This window comes from Acipenser ruthenus, chromosome 40 (genome assembly GCF_902713425.1).
Source record: "Acipenser ruthenus chromosome 40, fAciRut3.2 maternal haplotype, whole genome shotgun sequence".
Taxonomy (NCBI): Eukaryota; Metazoa; Chordata; class Actinopteri; order Acipenseriformes; family Acipenseridae; genus Acipenser; species Acipenser ruthenus.
Genome location: NC_081228.1, coordinates 8,576,305 through 8,590,140, shown reverse-complemented (window position 1 = coordinate 8,590,140; position 13,836 = coordinate 8,576,305). Strand labels below are relative to the sequence as shown.

General features: G+C 37.6%; 11 non-coding genes across 11 annotated transcripts; all 11 read right to left on the bottom strand.

The window, feature by feature from the left end:
* Nucleotides 1-666: 666 nt before the first annotated feature.
* trnaa-ugc (transfer RNA alanine (anticodon UGC)) lies at nt 667-738 on the bottom strand. Its single transcript has one exon. It is a non-coding gene; the product is annotated as a tRNA-Ala (tRNA).
* A 1,232-nt stretch (nt 739-1,970) lies between these two features.
* On the bottom strand, nt 1,971-2,042 carry trnaa-ugc (transfer RNA alanine (anticodon UGC)). Its single transcript has one exon. It is a non-coding gene; the product is annotated as a tRNA-Ala (tRNA).
* A 1,228-nt stretch (nt 2,043-3,270) lies between these two features.
* trnaa-ugc (transfer RNA alanine (anticodon UGC)) lies at nt 3,271-3,342 on the bottom strand. The gene has a single exon. It is a non-coding gene; the product is annotated as a tRNA-Ala (tRNA).
* A 1,121-nt stretch (nt 3,343-4,463) lies between these two features.
* trnaa-ugc (transfer RNA alanine (anticodon UGC)) lies at nt 4,464-4,535 on the bottom strand. The gene has a single exon. It is a non-coding gene; the product is annotated as a tRNA-Ala (tRNA).
* A 1,121-nt stretch (nt 4,536-5,656) lies between these two features.
* trnaa-ugc (transfer RNA alanine (anticodon UGC)) lies at nt 5,657-5,728 on the bottom strand. Its single transcript has one exon. It is a non-coding gene; the product is annotated as a tRNA-Ala (tRNA).
* Nucleotides 5,729-6,967: 1,239 nt separating this feature from the next.
* trnaa-ugc (transfer RNA alanine (anticodon UGC)) lies at nt 6,968-7,039 on the bottom strand. Its single transcript has one exon. It is a non-coding gene; the product is annotated as a tRNA-Ala (tRNA).
* Nucleotides 7,040-8,281: 1,242 nt separating this feature from the next.
* trnaa-ugc (transfer RNA alanine (anticodon UGC)) lies at nt 8,282-8,353 on the bottom strand. Its single transcript has one exon. It is a non-coding gene; the product is annotated as a tRNA-Ala (tRNA).
* A 1,206-nt stretch (nt 8,354-9,559) lies between these two features.
* trnaa-ugc (transfer RNA alanine (anticodon UGC)) lies at nt 9,560-9,631 on the bottom strand. Its single transcript has one exon. It is a non-coding gene; the product is annotated as a tRNA-Ala (tRNA).
* A 1,211-nt stretch (nt 9,632-10,842) lies between these two features.
* On the bottom strand, nt 10,843-10,914 carry trnaa-ugc (transfer RNA alanine (anticodon UGC)). The gene has a single exon. It is a non-coding gene; the product is annotated as a tRNA-Ala (tRNA).
* A 1,206-nt stretch (nt 10,915-12,120) lies between these two features.
* Nucleotides 12,121-12,192, bottom strand: trnaa-ugc (transfer RNA alanine (anticodon UGC)). Its single transcript has one exon. It is a non-coding gene; the product is annotated as a tRNA-Ala (tRNA).
* Nucleotides 12,193-13,407: 1,215 nt separating this feature from the next.
* On the bottom strand, nt 13,408-13,479 carry trnaa-ugc (transfer RNA alanine (anticodon UGC)). Its single transcript has one exon. It is a non-coding gene; the product is annotated as a tRNA-Ala (tRNA).
* Nucleotides 13,480-13,836: the final 357 nt, after the last annotated feature.

The window sequence follows — 13,836 nt, the reverse complement described above, 5'->3', positions numbered from 1 at the left end:
CACTTGTTTTGTGTGTGGTACTTATACGGCAGGATGCTGCGGTTGTGAGTTGGAGGCTCACCGGGAGCTGCTTTTTCAAAATTTGTAATCTGGATGCAAATTATCTGGATTTGTAATCCTATATTTTGTGATCGAGATTACTTTTTAAAATGCTGGACTTTTAAATCGCAATTATTCATAATATGGATAATCCAGCAGTGACATTTTCTGAACAAATGGATCAAAACGATCCAGATTACAAGTTTTGAAGAACCGGCTCCTGGAGCATATCTCTTTTGTGTCTCCCTCTGGTCCTGTTATTCTAATTAATTTAGCTTCAATGACAACATTAATCATGTGAAACGGAGAAGATAAGAAGACTTTTTTTTGTAATGGAATGGCTAATAGATGGATGGATAGAGAGAAGGAAAGAGGTAAAAAATAATATTTATTTTTAGAAATCAAAATATATATAGAGAAAAAAAATACATATATATATGTATGTTTATAATTATAAATCAAAAGTTAGATAGTGATTAATAAAATAAATAATATTGACATTTATAAATCAAAAGATAGATAGATTGATTGAATGAATGAAACCAGAAAGGGCTGGGTGATGGAAGAGAGTTTTTAATAAACAACAAATTGTGATTTCATGGAAGAACGGGGTAAAGAAATACCACCTGGAGATGCTGGGGATTGAACCCGGGGCCTCATACATGCAAATCATGCGCTCTACCACTGAGCTACATCCCCTGTTGGCTTTGATTCCTTGCTTTGTGCAACTGGCCCCTTTGATTTCCAGGGTAAGCTGTGTGCTTTGCTTTCCATCCTGAAATGTGTGTGTTTTCTTACCTCAACTTTGCCGTGCCAGTTACAACAGTGCAGGGCTCTGTGGCGCAATGGATAGTGTGTTGGACTTTTAGACTGGCTGTGTAGTGTGATGCAAAGGTTGCGGGTTTGAGTTCCGCCAGAGTTGTAAATGTTTACGTGTGTTTTTTTGGATTCATTTGATTCAAACCCAGGATCTCCTGTTTACAAGGCAGGTGCTTTAACCATCTAAGCCGCAATGCCCCACACTTGCCAGCTGCTCGGTGTGCTAAACTGAAGGTCTACAAAACTGTCCCAGGACTTGGTGGACAGTAAGGTTATTTTGTTTTGACAGCTTCCCTCAATTTTTCTGAGATCTCCTCACGGTGCTCCATGTGGTGCACTTGTTTTGTGTGTGGTACTTATACGGCAGGATGCTGCGGTTGTGAGTTGGAGGCTCACCGGGAGCTGCTTTTTCAAAACTTGTAATCTGGATACAAATTATCTGGATTTGTAATCCTATATTTTGTGATCGAGATTACTTTTTAAAATGCTGGACTTTTTAATCGCAATTATTCATAATATGGATAATCCAGCAGTGACATTTTCTGAACAAATGGATCAAAACGATCCAGATTACAAGTTTTGAAGAAGCGGCTCCTGGAGCATATCTCTTTTGTGTCTCCCTCTGGTCCTGTTATTCTGATTAATTTAGCTTCAATGACAACATTAATTATGTAAAACGGAGAAGTTAAGAAGACTTTTTTTTTGTAATGGCATGGCTAATAGATGGATGGATAGAGAGAAGGAGAAAGTTAAAAATAATAATATTTATTTTTAGATAAAAAGACCTTTTTTGTAATGGTATGGCTAATAGATGGATGGATAGAGAGAAGGAAAGAGGTAAAAAATAATATTTATTTTTAGAAATCAAAATATAGATAGAGAAAAAATATATATATATATATATATATATATATATATATATATATGTGTTTATAATTATAAATCAAAAGTTAGATAGTGATTAATAAAATAAATAATATTGACATTTATAAATCAAAAGATAGATAGATTGATTGAATGAATGAAACCAGAAAGGGCTGGGTGATGGAAGAGAGTTTTTAATAAACAACAAATTGTGATTTCATGGAAGAACGGGGTAAAGAAATACCACCTGGAGATGCCGGGGATTGAACCCGGGGCCTCATACATGCAAATCATGCGCTCTACCACTGAGCTACATCCCCTGTTGGCTTTGATTCCTTGCTTTGTGCAACTGGCCCCTTTGATTTCCAGGGTAAGCTGTGTGCTTTGCTTTCCATCCTGAAATGTGTGTGTTTTCTTACCTCAACTTTGCCGTGCCAGTTACAACAGTGCAGGGCTCTGTGGCGCAATGGATAGTGTGTTGGACTTTTAGACTGGCTGTGTAGTGTGATGCAAAGGTTGCGGGTTTGAGTTCCGCCAGAGTTGTAAATGTTTACGTGTGTTTTTTTGGATTCATTTGATTCAAACCCAGGATCTCCTGTTTACAAGGCAGGTGCTTTAACCATCTAAGCCGCAATGCCCCACACTTGCCAGCTGCTCGGTGTGCTAAACTGAAGGTCTACAAAACTGTCCCAGGACTTGGTGGACAGTAAGGTTATTTTGTTTTGACAGCTTCCCTCAATTTTTCTGAGATCTCCTCACGGTGCTCCATGTGGTGCACTTGTTTTGTGTGTGGTACTTATACGGCAGGATGCTGCGGTTGTGAGTTGGAGGCTCACCGGGAGCTGCTTTTTCAAAACTTGTAATCTGGATGCAAATTATCTGGATTTGTAATCCTATATTTTGTGATCGAGATTACTTTTTAAAATGCTGGACTTTTTAATCGCAATTATTCATAATATGGATAATCCAGCAGTGACATTTTCTGAACAAATGGATCAAAACGATCCAGATTACAAGTTTTGAAGAAGCGGCTCCTGGAGCATATCTCTTTTGTGTCTCCCTCTGGTCCTGTTATTCTGATTAATTTAGCTTCAATGACAACATTAATTATGTAAAACGGAGAAGTTAAGAAGACTTTTTTTTGTAATGGCATGGCTAATAGATGGATGGATAGAGAGAAGGAGAAAGTTAAAAATAATAATATTTATTTTTAGATAAAAAGACCTTTTTTGTAATGGTATGGCTAATAGATGGATGGATAGAGAGAAGGAAAGAGGTAAAAAATAATATTTATTTTTAGAAATCAAAATATAGATAGAGAAAAAAAAAAATATATATATATATATATATATATATATATATGTGTTTATAATTATAAATCAAAAGTTAGATAGTGATTAATAAAATAAATAATATTGACATTTATAAATCAAAAGATAGATAGATTGATTGAATGAATGAAACCAGAAAGGTCTGGGTGATGGAAGAGAATTTTTAATAAACAACAAATTGTGATTTCATGGAAGAACGGGTTAAAGAAATACCACCTGGAGATGCCGGGGATTGAACCCGGGGCCTCATACATGCAAAACATGCGCTCTACCACTGAGCTACATCCCCTGTTGACATTGAGTCCTTGCTTTGTGCAACTGGCCCCTTTGATTTCCAGGGTAAGCTGTGTGCTTTGCTTTCCATCCTGAAATGTGTGTGTTTTCTTACCTCAACTTTGCCGTGCCAGTTACAACAGTGCAGGGCTCTGTGGCGCAATGGATAGTGTGTTGGACTTTTAGACTGGCTGTGTAGTGTGATGCAAAGGTTGCGGGTTTGAGTTCCGCCAGAGTTGTAAATGTTTACGTGTGTTTTTTTGGATTAATTTGATTCAAACCCAGGATCTCCTGTTTACAAGGCAGGTGCTTTAACCATCTAAGCCGCAATGCCCCACACTTGCCAGCTGCTCGGTGTGCTAAACTGAAGGTCTACAAAACTGTCCCAGGACTTGGTGGACAGTAAGGTTATTTTGTTTTGACAGCTTCCCTCAATTTTTCTGAGATCTCCTCACGGTGCTCCACGTGGTGCACTTGTTTTGTGTGTGGTACTTATACGGCAGGATGCTGCGGTTGTGAGTTGGAGGCTCACCGGGAGCTGCTTTTTCAAAATTTGTAATCTGGATGCAAATTATCTGGATTTGTAATCCTATATTTTGTGATCGAGATTACTTTTTAAAATGCTGGACTTTTAAATCGCAATTATTCATAATATGGATAATCCAGCAGTGACATTTTCTGAACAAATGGATCAAAACGATCCAGATTACAAGTTTTGAAGAACCGGCTCCTGGAGCATATCTCTTTTGTGTCTCCCTCTGGTCCTGTTATTCTAATTAATTTAGCTTCAATGACAACATTAATCATGTGAAACGGAGAAGATAAGAAGACTTTTTTTTGTAATGGAATGGCTAATAGATGGATGGATAGAGAGAAGGAAAGAGGTAAAAAATAATATTTATTTTTAGAAATCAAAATATATATAGAGAAAAAAAATACATATATATATGTATGTTTATAATTATAAATCAAAAGTTAGATAGTGATTAATAAAATAAATAATATTGACATTTATAAATCAAAAGATAGATAGATTGATTGAATGAATGAAACCAGAAAGGGCTGGGTGATGGAAGAGAGTTTTTAATAAACAACAAATTGTGATTTCATGGAAGAACGGGGTAAAGAAATACCACCTGGAGATGCCGGGGATTGAACCCGGGGCCTCATACATGCAAATCATGCGCTCTACCAGTGAGCTACATCCCCTGTTTGCTTTGAGTCCTTGCTTTGTGCAACTGGCCCCTTTGATTTCCAGGGTAAGCTGTGTGCTTTGCTTTCCATCCTGAAATGTGTGTGTTTTCTTACCTCAACTTTGCCGTGCCAGTTACAACAGTGCAGGGCTCTGTGGCGCAATGGATAGTGTGTTGGACTTTTAGACTGGCTGTGTAGTGTGATGCAAAGGTTGCGGGTTTGAGTTCCGCCAGAGTTGTAAATGTTTACGTGTGTTTTTTTGGATTAATTTGATTCAAACCCAGGATCTCCTGTTTACAAGGCAGGTGCTTTAACCATCTAAGCCGCAATGCCCCACACTTGCCAGCTGCTCGGTGTGCTAAACTGAAGGTCTACAAAACTGTCCCAGGACTTGGTGGACAGTAAGGTTATTTTGTTTTGACAGCTTCCCTCAATTTTTCTGAGATCTCCTCACGGTGCTCCATGTGGTGCACTTGTTTTGTGTGTGGTACTTATACGGCAGGATGCTGCGGTTGTGAGTTGGATGCTCACCGGGAGCTGATTTTCAAAATTTGTAATCTGGATGCAAATTATCTGGATTTGTAATCCTATATTTTGTGATCGAGATTACTTTTTAAAATGCTGGACTTTTAAATCGCAATTATTCATAATATGGATAATCCAGCAGTGACATTTTCTGAACAAATGGATCAAAACGATCCAGATTACAAGTTTTGAAGAACCGGCTCCTGGAGCATATCTCTTTTGTGTCTCCCTCTGGTCCTGTTATTCTAATTAATTTAGCTTCAATGACAACATTAATCATGTGAAACGGAGAAGATAAGAAGACTTTTTTTTGTAATGGAATGGCTAATAGATGGATGGATAGAGAGAAGGAAAGAGGTAAAAAATAATATTTATTTTTAGAAATCAAAATATATATAGAGAAAAAAAAATACATATATATATGTATGTTTATAATTATAAATCAAAAGTTAGATAGTGATTAATAAAATAAATAATATTGACATTTATAAATCAAAAGATAGATAGATTGATTGAATGAATGAAACCAGAAAGGGCTGGGTGATGGAAGAGAGTTTTTAATAAACAATAAATTGTGATTTCATGGAAGAACGGGGTAAAGAAATACCACCTGGAGATGCCGGGGATTGAACCCGGGGCCTCATACATGCAAATCATGTGCTCTACCACTGAGCTACATCCCCTGTTGGCTTTGAGTTCTTGCTTTGTGCAACTGGCCCCTTTGATTTCCAGGGTAAGCTGTGTGCTTTGCTTTCCATCCTGAAATGTGTGTGTTTTCTTACCTCAACTTTGCCGTGCCAGTTACAACAGTGCAGGGCTCTGTGGCGCAATGGATAGTGTGTTGGACTTTTAGACTGGCTGTGTAGTGTGATGCAAAGGTTGCGGGTTTGAGTTCTGCCAGAGTTGTAAATGTTTACGTGTGTTTTTTTGGATTAATTTGATTCAAACCCAGGATCTCCTGTTTACAAGGCAGGTGCTTTAACCATCTAAGCCGCAATGCCCCACACTTGCCAGCTGCTCGGTGTGCTAAACTGAAGGTCTACAAAACTGTCCCAGGACTTGGTGGACAGTAAGGTTATTTTGTTTTGACAGCTTCCCTCAATTTTTCTGAGATCTCCTCACGGTGCTCCATGTGGTGCACTTGTTTTGTGTGTGGTACTTATACGGCAGGATGCTGCGGTTGTGAGTTGGATGCTCACCGGGAGCTGATTTTCAAAATTTGTAATCTGGATACAAATTATCTGGATTTGTAATCCTATATTTTGTGATCGAGATTACTTTTTAAAATGCTGGACTTTTTAATCGCAATTATTCATAATATGGATAATCCAGCAGTGACATTTTCTGAACAAATGGATCAAAACGATCCAGATTACAAGTTTTGAAGAACCGGCTCCTGGAGCATATCTCTTTTGTGTCTCCCTCTGGTCCTGTTATTCTGATTAATTTAGATTCAATGACAACATTAATCATGTAAAACGGAGCAGTTAAGAAGACTTTTTTTTTGTAATGGCATGGCTAATAGATGGATGGATAGAGAGAAGGAGAAAGTTAAAAATAATAATATTTATTTTTAGATAAAAAGACCTTTTTTGTAATGGTATGGCTAATAGATGGATGGATAGAGAGAAGGAAAGAGGTAAAAAATAATATTTATTTTTAGAAATCAAAATATAGATAGAGAAAAAAAATATATATATATATATATATATATATATATATATATATATATATATGTGTTTATAATTATAAATCAAAAGTTAGATAGTGATTAATAAAATAAATCATATTGACATTTATAAATCAAAAGATAGATAGATTGATTGAATGAATGAAACCAGAAAGGTCTGGGTGATGGAAGAGAATTTTTAATAAACAACAAATTGTGATTTCATGGAAGAACGGGTTAAAGAAATACCACCTGGAGATGCCGGGGATTGAACCCGGGGCCTCATACATGCAAATCATGTGCTCTACCACTGAGCTACATCCCCTGTTGGCTTTGAGTCCTTGCTTTGTGCAACTGGCGCCTTTGATTTCCAGGGTAAGCTGTGTGCTTTGCTTTCCATCCTGAAATGTGTGTGTTTTCTTACCTCAACTTTGCCGTGCCAGTTACAACAGTGCAGGGCTCTGTGGCGCAATGGATAGTGTGTTGGACTTTTAGACTGGCTGTGTAGTGTGATGCAAAGGTTGCGGGTTTGAGTTCCGCCAGAGTTGTAAATGTTTACGTGTGTTTTTTTGGATTAATTTGATTCAAACCCAGGATCTCCTGTTTACAAGGCAGGTGCTTTAACCATCTAAGCCGCAATGCCCCACACTTGCCAGCTGCTCGGTGTGCTAAACTGAAGGTCTACAAAACTGTCCCAGGACTTGGTGGACAGTAAGGTTATTTTGTTTTGACAGCTTCCCTCAATTTTTCTGAGATCTCCTCACGGTGCTCCATGTGGTGCACTTGTTTTGTGTGTGGTACTTATACGGCAGGATGCTGCGGTTGTGAGTTGGAGGCTCACCGGGAGCTGCTTTTTCAAAACTTGTAATCTGGATACAAATTATCTGGATTTGTAATCCTATATTTTGTGATCGAGATTACTTTTTAAAATGCTGGACTTTTTAATCGCAATTATTCATAATATGGATAATCCAGCAGTGACATTTTCTGAACAAATGGATCAAAACGATCCAGATTACAAGTTTTGAAGAAGCGGCTCCTGGAGCATATCTCTTTTGTGTCTCCCTCTGGTCCTGTTATTCTGATTAATTTAGCTTCAATGACAACATTAATCATGTAAAACGGAGAAGTTAAGAAGACTTTTTTTTTGTAATGGCATGGCTAATAGATGGATGGATAGAGAGAAGGAGAAAGTTAAAAATAATAATATTTATTTTTAGATAAAAAGACCTTTTTTGTAATGGTATGGCTAATAGATGGATGGATAGAGAGAAGGAAAGAGGTAAAAAATAATATTTATTTTTAGAAATCAAAATATAGATAGAGAGAAAAAAAATATATATATATATATATATATATATATATATATATATATATATATATGTTTATAATTATAAATCAAAAGTTAGATAGTGATTAATAAAATAAATAATATTGACATTTATAAATCAAAAGATAGATAGATTGATTGAATGAATGAAACCAGAAAGGGCTGGGTGATGGAAGAGAGTTTTTAATAAACAACAAATTGTGATTTCATGGAAGAACGGGGTAAAGAAATACCACCTGGAGATGCCGGGGATTGAACCCGGGGCCTCATACATGCAAATCATGCGCTCTACCACTGAGCTACATCTCCTGTTGGCTTTGAGTCCTTGCTTTGTGCAACTGGCCCCTTTGATTTCCAGGGTAAGCTGTGTGCTTTGCTTTCCATCCTGAAATGTGTGTGTTTTCTTACCTCAACTTTGCCGTGCCAGTTACAACAGTGCAGGGCTCTGTGGCGCAATGGATAGTGTGTTGGACTTTTAGACTGGCTGTGTAGTGTGATGCAAAGGTTGCGGGTTTGAGTTCCGCCAGAGTTGTAAATGTTTACGAGTGTTTTTTTGGATTAATTTGATTCAAACCCAGGATCTCCTGTTTACAAGGCAGGTGCTTTAACCATCTAAGCCGCAATGCCCCACACTTGCCAGCTGCTCGGTGTGCTAAACTGAAGGTCTACAAAACTGTCCCAGGACTTGGTGGACAGTAAGGTTATTTTGTTTTGACAGCTTCCCTCAATTTTTCTGAGATCTCCTCACGGTGCTCCATGTGGTGCACTTGTTTTGTGTGTGGTACTTATACGGCAGGATGCTGCGGTTGTGAGTTGGAGGCTCACCGGGAGCTGCTTTTTCAAAACTTGTAATCTGGATACAAATTATCTGGATTTGTAATCCTATATTTTGTGATCGAGATTACTTTTTAAAATGCTGGACTTTTTAATCGCAATTATTCATAATATGGATAATCCAGCAGTGACATTTTCTGAACAAATGGATCAAAACGATCCAGATTACAAGTTTTGAAGAAGCGGCTCCTGGAGCATATCTCTTTTGTGTCTCCCTCTGGTCCTGTTATTCTGATTAATTTAGCTTCAATGACAACATTAATCATGTGAAACGGAGAAGATAAGAAGACTTTTTTTTTGTAATGGCATGGCTAATAGATGGATGGATAGAGAGAAGGAGAAAGTTAAAAATAATAATATTTATTTTTAGATAAAAATACCTTTTTTGTAATGGTATGGCTAATAGATGGATGGATAGAGAGAAGGAAAGAGGTAAAAAATAATATTTATTTTTAGAAATCAAAATATAGATAGAGAAAAAATATATATATATATATGTTTATAATTATAAATCAAAAGTTAGATAGTGATTAATAAAATAAATATTATTGACATTTATAAATCAAAAGATAGATAGATTGATTGAATGAATGAAACCAGAAAGGGCTGGGTGATGGAAGAGAGTTTTTAATAAACAACAAATTGTGATTTCATGGAAGAACGGGGCAAAGAAACACCACCTGGAGATGCCGGGGATTGAACCCGGGGCCTCATACATGCAAAGCATGCGCTCTACCACTGAGCTACATCCCCTGTTGGCTTTGCGTCCTTGTTTTGTGCAACTGGCCCCTTTGATTTCCAGGGTAAGCTGTGTGCTTTGCTTTCCATCCTGAAATGTGTGTGTTTTCTTACCTCAACTTTGCTGTGCCAGTTACAACAGTGCAGGGCTCTGTGGCGCAATGGATAGTATGCTGGACATTTAGACTGGCTGTGTAGTGTGATGCAAAGGTTGCGGGTTTGAATTCCGCCAGAGTTGTAAATGTTTACGTGTGTTTTTTTGGATTAATTTGATTCAAACCCAGGATCTCCTGTTTACAAGGCAGGTGTTTTAACCATCTAAGCCGCAATACCCCACACTTGCCAGCTGCTCGGTGTGCTAAACTGAAGGTCTACAAAACTGTCCCAGGACTTGGTGGACAGTAAGGTTATTTTGTTTTGACAGCTTCCCTCAATTTTTCTGAGATCTCCTCACGGTGCTCCATGTGGTGCACTTGATTTGTGTGTGGTTCTTATACGGCAGGATGCTGCGGTTGTGAGTTGGAGGCTCACCGGGAGCTGCTTTTTCAAAATTTGTAATCTGGATACAAATTATCTGGATTTGTAATCCTATATTTTGTGATCGAGATTACTTTTTAAAATGCTGGACTTTTTAATCGCAATTATTCATAATATGGATAATCCAGCAGTGACATTTTCTGAACAAATGGATCAAAACGATCCAGATTACAAGTTTTGAAGAAGCGGCTCCTGGAGCATATCTCTTTTGTGTCTCCCTCTGGTCCTGTTATTCTGATTAATTTAGCTTCAATGACAACATTAATCATGTGAAACGGAGAAGATAAGAAGACTTTTTTTTGTAATGGCATGGCTAATAGATGGATGGACAGAGAGAAGGAGAAAGTTAAAAATAATAATATTTATTTTTAGATAAAAAGACCATTTTTGTAATGGTATGGCTAATAGATGGATGGATAGAGAGAAGGAAAGAGGTAAAAAATAATATTTATTTTTAGAAATCAAAATATAGATAGAGAAAAAAAAAATATATATATATATATATGTTTATAATTATTAATCAAAAGTTAGATAGTGATTAATAAAATAAATAATATTGACATTTATAAATCAAAAGTTGGATAGATTGATTGAATGAATGAAACCAGAAAGGGCTGGGTGATGGAAGAGAATTTTTAATAAACAACAAATTGTGATTTCATGGAAGAACGGGGTAAAGAAATACCACCTGGAGATGCCGGGGATTGAACCCGGGGCCTCATACATGCAAAGCATGCGCTCTACCACTGAGCTACATCCCCTGTTGGCATTGAGTCCTTGCTTTGTGCAACTGGCCCCTTTGATTTCCAGGGTAAGCTGTGTGCTTTGCTTTCCATCCTGAAATGTGTGTGTTTTTTTACCTCAACTTTGCCGTGCCAGTTACAACAGTGCAGGGCTCTGTGGTGCAATGGATATTGTGCTGGACTTTTAGACTGGCTGTGTAGTGTGATGCAAAGGTTGCGGGTTTGAGTTCCGCCAGAGTTGTAAATGTTTAAGTGTGTGTTTTTGGATTAATTTGATTGAAACCCAGGATCTCCTGTTTACAAGGCAGGTGCTTTAACCATCTAAGCCGCAATGCCCCACACTTGCCAGCTGCTCGGTGTGCTAAACTGAAGGTCTACAAAACTGTCCCAGGACTTGGTGGACAGTAAGGTTATTTTGTTTTGACAGCTTCCCTCAATTTTTCTGAGATCTCCTCACGGTGCTCCATGTGGTGCACTTGTTTTGTGTGTGGTACTTATACGGCAGGATGCTGCGGTTGTGAGTTGGAGGCTCACCGGGAGCTGCTTTTTCAAAACTTGTAATCGGGATACAAATTATCTGGATTTGTAATCCTATATTTTGTGATCGAGATTACTTTTTAAAATGCTGGACTTTTTAATCGCAATTATTCATAATATGGATAATCCAGCAGTGACATTTTCTGAACAAATGGATCAAAACGATCCAGATTACAAGTTTTGAAGAAGCGGCTCCTGGAGCATATCTCTTTTGTGTCTCCCTCTGGTCCTGTTATTCTGATTAATTCAGCTTCAATGACAACATTAATCATGTGAAACGGAGAAGATAAGAAGACTTTTTTTTTGTAATGGCATGGCTAATAGATGGATGGATAGAGAGAAGGAGAAAGTTAAAAATAATAATATTTATTTTTAGATAAAAATACCTTTTTTGTAATGGTATGGCTAATAGATGGATGGATAGAGAGAAGGAAAGAGGTAAAAAATAATATTTATTTTTAGAAATCAAAATATAGATAGAGAAAAAATATATATATATATATGTTTATAATTATAAATCAAAAGTTAGATAGTGATTAATAAAATAAATATTATTGACATTTATAAATCAAAAGATAGATAGATTGATTGAATGAATGAAACCAGAAAGGGCTGGGTGATGGAAGAGAGTTTTTAATAAACAACAAATTGTGATTTCATGGAAGAACGGGGCAAAGAAATACCACCTGGAGATGCCGGGGATTGAACCCGGGGCCTCATACATGCAAAGCATGCGCTCTACCACTGAGCTACATCCCCTGTTGGCTTTGCGTCCTTGCTTTGTGCAACTGGCCCCTTTGATTTCCAGGGTAAGCTGTGTGCTTTGCTTTCCATCCTGAAATGTGTGTGTTTTCTTACCTCAACTTTGCTGTGCCAGTTACAACAGTGCAGGGCTCTGTGGCGCAATGGATAGTATGCTGGACATTTAGACTGGCTGTGTAGTGTGATGCAAAGGTTGCGGGTTTTAATTCCGCCAGAGTTGTAAATGTTTACGTGTGTTTTTTTGGATTAATTTGATTCAAACCCAGGATCTCCTGTTTACAAGGCAGGTGTTTTAACCATCTAAGCCGCAATACCCCACACTTGCCAGCTGCTCGGTGTGCTAAACTGAAGGTCTACAAAACTGTCCCAGGACTTGGTGGACAGTAAGGTTATTTTGTTTTGACAGCTTCCCTCAATTTTTCTGAGATCTCCTCACGGTGCTCCATGTGGTGCACTTGTTTTGTGTGTGGTACTTATACGGCAGGATGCTGCGGTTGTGAGTTGGAGGCTCACCGGGAGCTGCTTTTTCAAAATTTGTAATCTGGATACAAATTATCTGGATTTGTAATCCTATATTTTGTGATCGAGATTACTTTTTAAAATGCTGGACTTTTTAATCGCAGTTATTCATAATATGGATAATCCAGCAGTGACATTTTCTGAACAAATGGATCAAAACGATCCAGCTTACAAGTTTTGAAGAACCGGCTCCTGGAGCATATCTCTTTTGTGTCTCCCTCTGGTCCTGTTATTCTGATTAATTTAGCTTCAATGACAACATTAATCATGTGAAACGGAGAAGATAAGAAGACTTTTTTTTTGTAATGGCATGGCTAATAGATGGATGGATAGAGAGAAGGAGAAAGTTAAAAATAATAATATTTATTTTTAGATAAAAATACCTTTTTTGTAATGGTATGGCTAATAGATGGATGGATAGAGAGAAGGAAAGAGGTAAAAAATAATATTTATTTTTAGAAATCAAAATATAGATAGAGAAAAAAAAATATATATATATATATATATATGTTTATAATTATTAATCAAAAGTTAGATAGTGATTAATAAAATAAATAATATTGACATTTATAAATCAAAAGTTGGATAGATTGATTGAATGAATGAAACCAGAAAGGGCTGGGTGATGGAAGAGAGTTTTTAATAAACAACAAATTGTGATTTCATGGAAGAACGGGGTAAAGAAATACCACCTGGAGATGCCGGGGATTGAACCCGGGGCCTCATACATGCAAATCATGCGCTCTACCACTGAGCTACATCCCCTGTTGGTTTTGAGTCCTTGCTTTGTGCAACTGGCCCCTTTGATTTCCAGGGTAAGCTGTGTGCTTTGCTTTCCATCCTGAAATGTGTGTGTGTTCTTACCTCAACTTTGCCGTGCCAGTTACAACAGTGCAGGGCTCTGTGGCGCAATGGATAGTGTGTTGGACTTTTAGACTGGCTGTGTATTGTGATGCAAAGGTTGCGGGTTTGAGTTCCGCCAGAGTTGTAAATGTTTATGTGTGTTTTTTTGGATTAATTTGATTGAAACCCAGGATCTCCTGTTTACAAGGCAGGTGCTTTAACCATCTAAGCCGCAATGCCCCACACTTGCCAGCTGCTCGGTGTGCTAAACTGAAGGTC